General features: G+C 35.6%; 1 non-coding gene across 1 annotated transcript; it reads right to left on the bottom strand.

Moving 5' to 3' along the window:
• Positions 1-4,661: 4,661 nt before the first annotated feature.
• LOC122096566 lies at positions 4,662-4,763 on the bottom strand. Its single transcript, XR_006145341.1, has one exon. It is a non-coding gene; the product is annotated as a U6 spliceosomal RNA (small nuclear RNA).
• Positions 4,764-8,007: the final 3,244 nt, after the last annotated feature.

Here is an 8,007-nt window from a genome sequence, read left to right as displayed (position 1 = left end):
TATTGTTTAAATCATTTTCTGTTTACACTTAAGACTATGTAAATAAATTTAGTTAGACCTTTTACAAGGCTATATGTATTTTGTTTGTGTTTCATTCATGACTTTTTCCAAAGCTTGTGTGTCTAATTTTTCTAGGTTTCTTTCAGTCTCATGTAGTTCAGATTTCAAACTGAAGTATAAATTGAAAAACGCAAAAAAAAAAAATAAAAACAATAGAGTTCCTCTCATCTGATGATGTCTCTACAAGTATGAGGAAAAAGTTCAATCTTCTATGGACCTTTGTTTGGCTATCAAAAAGAGAATTAATTCTTCTAGGTCTTCCCTATTTTTTCAATTTAACTTAAATGATGTAAAACACAATATACTACTCAGAGACTTTTACCTTTTCATCAGTTTTGCACATTTTCATATTGACTTCACCTCAGTCTACAACATTCCTTCATTATTCTGTCCCTGATGTTTTTATACTGCCAAGACATAATAAAACCAGTTTGAGTTACAGCATGAGAAGGTATCCACCTGGCTGATTTTGAAGCAGAGCATGGTCAATAGAGAACAGTCCTTCTGCTTTTCTCATTACATGTAATGGCTTCTGTAATACTTATTGCATTCTATTTACTATTTAAAAAAACTGCTGTCTAGTTTGTGATCATTTGGTTAAATACCCCAAAGTGGTATTGCTGGATCATAGAGGAGCTCTACGTGGAGTCTTTGGAGGAACCTCAATACTACTTTCCAAAGCTGTTGAACAATAGTACAATTGAACAATAGTAATGCATTAAGGTTCCCTTCTGTCCACATCCCTTCCAGCATCTGCTGTTATTAGAGTTCTTGATCATAGCCATTCTAACTGGGGTAATATGGTATCTCAATGTTGTTTTGATTTGCATTTCTTTTATGGCTAGAGAAGTTGAGCATTTCTTCATGTGTCTATTGGCCATCCTCCTTTCCTCTTCAGAGAAGTTTCTCTTTAAGTCTTTAGCTCACTTATTTATTGAGCAGTTGTTTCTTTGAGGATTTGTCATTGGGGGATTTAATTTTTTTGAGTTCCAGGTATATTTTAGATATGAGACCCTTGTCCATTACCAACACAACTATGTTTATTGCAGCATTATTTACCATGGCTAAGATATGGAACAAACCCAGATGAAAGGATGAAGAAAATGTGATATATATACACAATGGAATTCTATGCCACCATGAGAAAGAATGACATTGCCCCATTTGTTAGGAAGTGGAAAGACATGGAAAAATTATATTAAGTGAATTAAGCCAGGCCCCAAAAAACATAGGTCCCATGGTTTACCTTATTTGCAATAACTAGTATATATCTGAGACAAGCAGAAAAGGTCAAATAAGTTGATGTTAGGTGAAATGAACCCCAAGATAAGGATTCATTTTTTTTTTATTGCAATTGTTTCGAACATTTATAAGATAATTTTTTGGTGATTTGTATGTCCATCCCCCATGGTATAACCCATGCTTTCACTGGATTTGATGTTTGTATAATTTGTGGAGGGGAAGGGAAAAAACAAATCGTTTAAATAGGGATGCAGGTGGACTCATTGCAATAATGAGATGTACAAGTCCTTATGTCAAAAAACAAACTTTACATCTTTGGCGGGGGGGGGGGGTTGGTGGGATGATAGGTTTGGGGGAGATGGGAAGGGATGGGAACAGGAAACAAAGAGGAGGCAACAATGCTTGATAAAAAATATACTCATTATCTTGCCTATGTAATTGTAAGCTCATTCCTAGAAGTTTACGTTAAGTTTTTCACATTTTATTTCTCTTAATTCTTAAGAAAACATTTGCTATAATTCTAATATTATTAACATTTTAGTGTTAGGAAATATTGTAATTAAAGGCACTAAATGCATGGCCCAAAGACACACAGTGGGGAAGGAAATGAGTCAAAATTTCCAAAAGTCAGCAATAAAAACAGTAGGTAAAATCCTCTCCATTCCCTTACACTCTTAATTCAATATTCATGTTGTCCAAGAATTAATAGCATAGCAATTATTGCCAACAGTAATCGTTTTCTGTCACATTTTTCTTCAACACAGACTGTGTTGGTGACATTGGGTTATCATGCTCAGACCTCAAATTGAGGTCTAAAGAGTGACAAATTTCTTCTGTTCCACAGTACCAGTATACGTTTTAAAAAGTACTAAAATTATCCGGTAGCTGGTGGCTCACGCCTATAATCCTGGCTACAGAGGAAGCTGAGATCCGAGGATTGCACTTCAAAGCCAGCCCAGGCTGGAAAGTCTATGAGACTCTTATCTCCAATAAACCACTAGGAAAGCCAAAGTGGCACTGTCGCTCAAGGGGTAGAGCACTCGCCTTCAGCTGAAAGGCGCAGGCACCCAAGCCCAGGCACTTCAGCGCCCAAGCCCAGAGTTCAAGCCACATGACTGATAAAAAAAAAGGATTAAACTTTTAAATACCATCACTTACTGTCTTTTAAGACTCCAAAAATGAAATAAATTCACATATAATCACTCCAAAATGCTGTAAAAGCTGGAGATGATAAACAAGCCTCTATGAAGTAAATTTTCTTCTACTTTTTAAAGTATTCTGAAAGCCTTGTGCTGGTTGGTCATACCTGTAATCCTGTCTACACGGGTATCTGCTCAGGAACCGGAGATCTGTGGATAACCGTTGGAAGCCAATCAGGACAAAAATATTCATGAGATTTTTTTTTAATTAATGAACTAGCAAAGAGCCAAGAATGGAGATGTAGCTTATATAATAGCTCATCAACCTAGAGAGGAATAGCCTAGCGAGACCTTGATGCACTGAATTCAAACTCTGAGAATGAAAATGCGCAGGCACGCACACACACACACACACACACACACACACACACACACACACACACTCACACACATGCACACACACACATTTATTCAAAATATATTCATATCAGTGTTTTGCATTAATTTCTTTGTTAACGATATTATATGGGTAAAATAGGGGTAATATTCTCTTCCATCCCAGAACATTTTTATGTTTTTTATTGTAAAAGTACTGTACAGAGTGGTTACAGTTACATGAAAAAGGTAATGAATACATTTCCTATCAAGCATTGTTACCTTCTCCTTTGTTTTCCCCCACCATCCCTTCCTTCCCACCTCCACAAGTACGCTGCCCTGCCCCCACCCTGCCTAAATTGTAAAGTTCGTTTTTCAACGTACTGTCTTGTGCATCACATTGGTGCAATGGGTCATACTGTATCCTTATTTAAGCATTTTGTTTTTTTCCTTTTCCATACCCAAATTAGAGAAGTGTATATACAAGATGGAGGTACACCAACATCAGATACAGTGAAAACAGGGGTTTAACTGTGGGGGATGCACATATAAAAAAATCACATCGTACATTATAAATACATTAGAAACAACAGAAACAAATAAAAAACCACTTGTGTCCCTATCTTGGGGTTCATTTACCTTAACATCATCTTATCTAGTCATATGCACATGCTTTTGACCTTTTCTCTTTTTTTAATTGTGAAAATATCATACAGAGGAGTTACAATTACCTGGAAAAGGTAATGAGTACATTTCTTATCAAGTATTGTTGCCTCCTCCTTTTTTCGCCTTACCATACCTTCTTTGTTTATCCCAGACATACATTAGTTATTGCAAATAAGGGATACCATAGGACCTATGCTTCTTTTTTTTATTGTGAAAATAGCATACAGAGGGGTTACAATTACATGGGCAAGATAATGAGTACATTTCTTATCAAGCATTGTTGGCTCCTCTTTGCTTCCCCTTCCCATCCCTTCCCATACTCCCACACTTCCCCCACCCGGTCCTCCTCCCCTCAAAGTTGTAAAGTTCATTTTTTTACATAATGACTTGTACATCTAATTGTTGCAATGGGTCCACCTGCATCCCTAGTTAAACGAATTGGTTTTTTTCCCTTCCCCTCCGCAAAATATACCAGCATCAAATGCAGTGAAACATGGGTTATACCTTGGGGGAGGGGCATACAAAGCAACATAGAAATCTTCTTATAAATATGTTAGAAAAATTGCATGAAAGGAAAAAAACAAAAAACAAAAAAAAACATTTGAATACTTATCTTGGGGTTCATTCCCCTAACATCAACTTATCTGAACTTTTCTGCTTGTATCAGACACATACTAGTTATTGCAAATAAGGAAAGCATGGGATCTATGTTTCCTTGGGCCTGGCTTACTTCACTTCTTTGGGCCTGGCTTAATTTACTTAATATAATTTTTTCCAAGTCTTTCCATTTCCTAACAAACTGGGTGATGCCATTCTTTCTGATAGAGGCATAGAAATCCAGTATACACACACACACACACACACACACACACACACACACACACACACACATTTTCTTGATCCATTCCTTTAGTGTGGGGCATCGGGTTTAGTTATGTAGCTTAGCTATGGTAAATAATGCTGCAATGAACATAGTTTTGCTAGTAGATTTAGTATGGTCTTGTTTGAGACCATTTGGGTGAATGCCCAAAATGAGATTGCTGCGTCTTAGGGGTGCTCTGTGTAGTCTTTTGAGGAACCTCCATACTACTTTCCAAAGCCTTTGAACAAGTTTAAACTCCCAACAACAATGCATTAAGGTTCCTTTCTGTCCACATCCCCTCCAGCATCTGTTCTTTTAAAAATCTGGAATGCTTCACGAAGTTGCGTGTCATCCTCAGTCAGGGGCTATTCTTCTTTTTATTGTTCCAATGTTAGTGTATGTGCTACCGAATTGAGCACAGAACATTTTTTATATATAAAGTGTAATTGATTTTCTTAAACTAGACAATTCCACAAAAAATAAATTCAAAAGAATTGTCGTGAAATTTTAGAACAATGTATTTCTTACATAAGAACACTTTTAAGAATAAAGTCAAGATTGACATGTCAAAAACAAAATAATTCCAGTTATTTATTGTTCAACGGATGTGTAGGGGGAGGAATTCAATTATTCTGTACAAGGAACCTGTCATAATGAACACTATAGATAGTGTTAAGGTTTGTTAAAAGTTTTAATGTTTTCAATATGTTTAATTGTGGGAATTTGCTCATATATGCCAAAATTAAGACTATTTAGCAGATTGTAAAACATTTCCATAAAGCATTTAAGATTCATGGTAGCAGTCATATACTACTAAGTATATACATTTCAGAGTTTATAGAAACTTTACTAATGAGAAGTTGCAAAGTGTTTGTGTAAAGAAGCAGAGTGAAGATTTAAGATATTAACTTCACAGTTTCTGTCAAAATTTAAGGGCTTCCTTACTTTATATGTTAGTGAGGAACAAATGATGGTAGAAGCCATATACAAATGATGAGATGAACCATAAATAATAATCTTATTGGATAACTTTAAACGCTGCTCATAGCCTATAAAATTCTTGTTGAACATCATAGACTTAGACAGTTTTAAATGTACAGCAATATAAGAAAATAATAAATCGAATATGTCGTACATTTCAAATACTGGAAACAGTGGTAAATGTTTTGTTTTTTATTTTATTAATCATTAATATTTATGTATTGGTTTTCCTTATTTGTAGCATTGTTTTCCTTGTTGTAATATAATACAACTTTTTGTAAGCCATCATTAAGAAGTACTTTGAGAATGTTATTGAGATGGCCACATCGTTTTTTATAGGTATATGTGAATTTACAATGAGCAAAATTAGTAAGAAAAAAATATTGATTAAAATTTTATCAATTAGAATCTGAATCAGGAGTGTTGATAAATGTCCACACCTAAAAGCATAGCCCTAGACTGAAGCACTAGTGTTACAATCTTGAGCACACAAAAGTGAGACTGTGTTTTGTTTTGTTTTTCTTTTGTTTTGTTGGTTGTGGGGCTTGAACTCTGGGTCCTGGTTGCTGTCTCTCAGCTCTTCAGCTCAAGGCTAGTGCTACTACTTGAGTCACAGCACCTCTTCCATCTTTTTCTGCTTATGTAGTGCTGAGGAATCAAACCCAGGACCTCATGCATGCAAGGCAACACTCTACACTGAACCACCTTCCCAGCACCTGAGAGACTGTTATAAAAAAATCATCTAAATAACATTTACTTTCTGCTTTGGGTTATATAATGAAATAAAGAATATCTTTTTATGTTTTCTGAATGGTCATACTTCTAAATTTATATTAAGTTCAGCCACTTTTTCCTTTTCTTTTTTCTTTCTTTTTTCAATTTTTAAATTTTTTATTGTGAAAATATTGTACAGAGGGGTTACAATTACATGGGCAAGATAATGAGTACATTTCTTATCAAGCATTGCAGCCTCCTCCTTTGTTTCCCATTCCTATCCCTTCCACTTTATCCTTCTCAAAGTCATGTAATATCTCTGAGAGTTTGCTTCTGTAAATATTGTTTTTGCATTGATAATTTATTCTGAGTCATTTTTATTTTTTTATCAAAATCACTTTATATTTTATGGTTTTTATTGTTTTTTTAAGTGTGAAAATAACAGACAGAGGGGTTACAATTACATGAGAAAGGTAATGAGTACATTTCTTATCAAGCATTGTTGCCTACTCCTTTGTTTCTCCTTACTATCCCTTCCCATCTCACCCCCTTTACAACCCATTCCCCCTCCCCTTTCCCCAACCCGAAGTTGTAAAATTCGTTTTTCGACATAATGTCTTGTATATCTCATTGGTGCAATGGGTCCACCTGTATCCATATTTAAAAAAAAATTTTCCCTTCCCCTCCACAAATTATACCAACCTCAAATAGAGTGAAAACAGGGGTTATACCATGCGGGAGGGACATACAAAGTAACAAAGAAATCATCTTATGAATATGTTAGAAATAATTGCAGGAAAGAAGAAAATTTTGAATTCTTATCTTGGGGTTCATTTCACCTATCATAAACTTATGTAACAATTTCTGCGTGTCTCAGACATACACTAGATATTGCAAATAAGGGAAACCATGTTTCTTTGGGCCTAGCTTACTTCACTTAATATGATTTATTCCAAGGTTTCCATTTCCTAACAAATCGGGCAATATCATTCTTTCAGATACAGACATAGAATTCCATTGTGTATATATACATTTTCTTGATCCATTCATCTACTGAAGGGCATCTGGGTTGGTTCCATATCTTAGCTATGGTAATGCTGCAATAAATATATTTGTGCTGGTAGCTTTAGTATGGTCTTGTTTGTGATCATTTGGGTAAATGCCCAAAAGTGGAATTGCTGGATCATAGGGAAGCTCTATGTGGAGTCTTTGTAGGAACATCCATACTACTTTCCAAAGTGGTTGAACAAGTTTACACTCCCACTAACCATGCATTAAGGTTCCTTTTGGTCCACATGCCCTCCAGCATCTGTTGTTATTAGCCATTGTTGATTATAGCCATTCTAACTTGAGTGAGGTGATATCTCAATGTTGATTGATTTGCATTTCTTTTATGGCTAGGGAGGTTGAGCATTTCTGCATGTGTTTTTGTTCACCCTCCTTTCCTCTTCAGAGAAGTTTCTCTTTATGTCTTAAGCCCACTTATTTATTGGGCAGTATTTTCTTTGAGTATTTGTGTTGGGGGATTTTGATTTCCAGGTCTCTTTTAGATATGAAACCTTTGTAGGTTGTATGGCTAGTGAAGATCATCTCGGATTCCCTGGGCTTTCTATTGATCCTGCTAGCTATGTCCTTTGCCATGCAGAAGCTCTGCAATTGCATGCCATCCCATTTGTCCAACCTTTCTTTCATTTGTTGTGTTTCTGGGTCTCTATTAAGAAAATTTCAGCCTGTGCCAAGGAGACCATGGTTTCTCCTATTCCATCCTGTAATGTTTTCAGAATATCTATTTTGACTCCGAGGTCTTTGATCCATTTGGAGTTGATCCTGGTACAGGGTGATATATAAGGATCTAGCCTTAATTTTCTACAAGTGATTAACCAATTTTGCCAGTGCCATTTACTGAACAGCCTGTCTTCCTTCGATTTTATATTTTTAGATCCTTTATCAAATATTAGATGATTATGG

The sequence above is a fragment of the Dipodomys spectabilis genome, unplaced genomic scaffold, assembly GCF_019054845.1.
Source record: "Dipodomys spectabilis isolate Male_0828 unplaced genomic scaffold, ASM1905484v1 ptg000376l, whole genome shotgun sequence".
NCBI lineage: Eukaryota > Metazoa > Chordata > Mammalia > Rodentia > Heteromyidae > Dipodomys > Dipodomys spectabilis.
The sequence above is the reverse complement of the archived record's forward strand: the minus strand, read 5'-3'. Positions and strand labels throughout refer to the sequence as shown.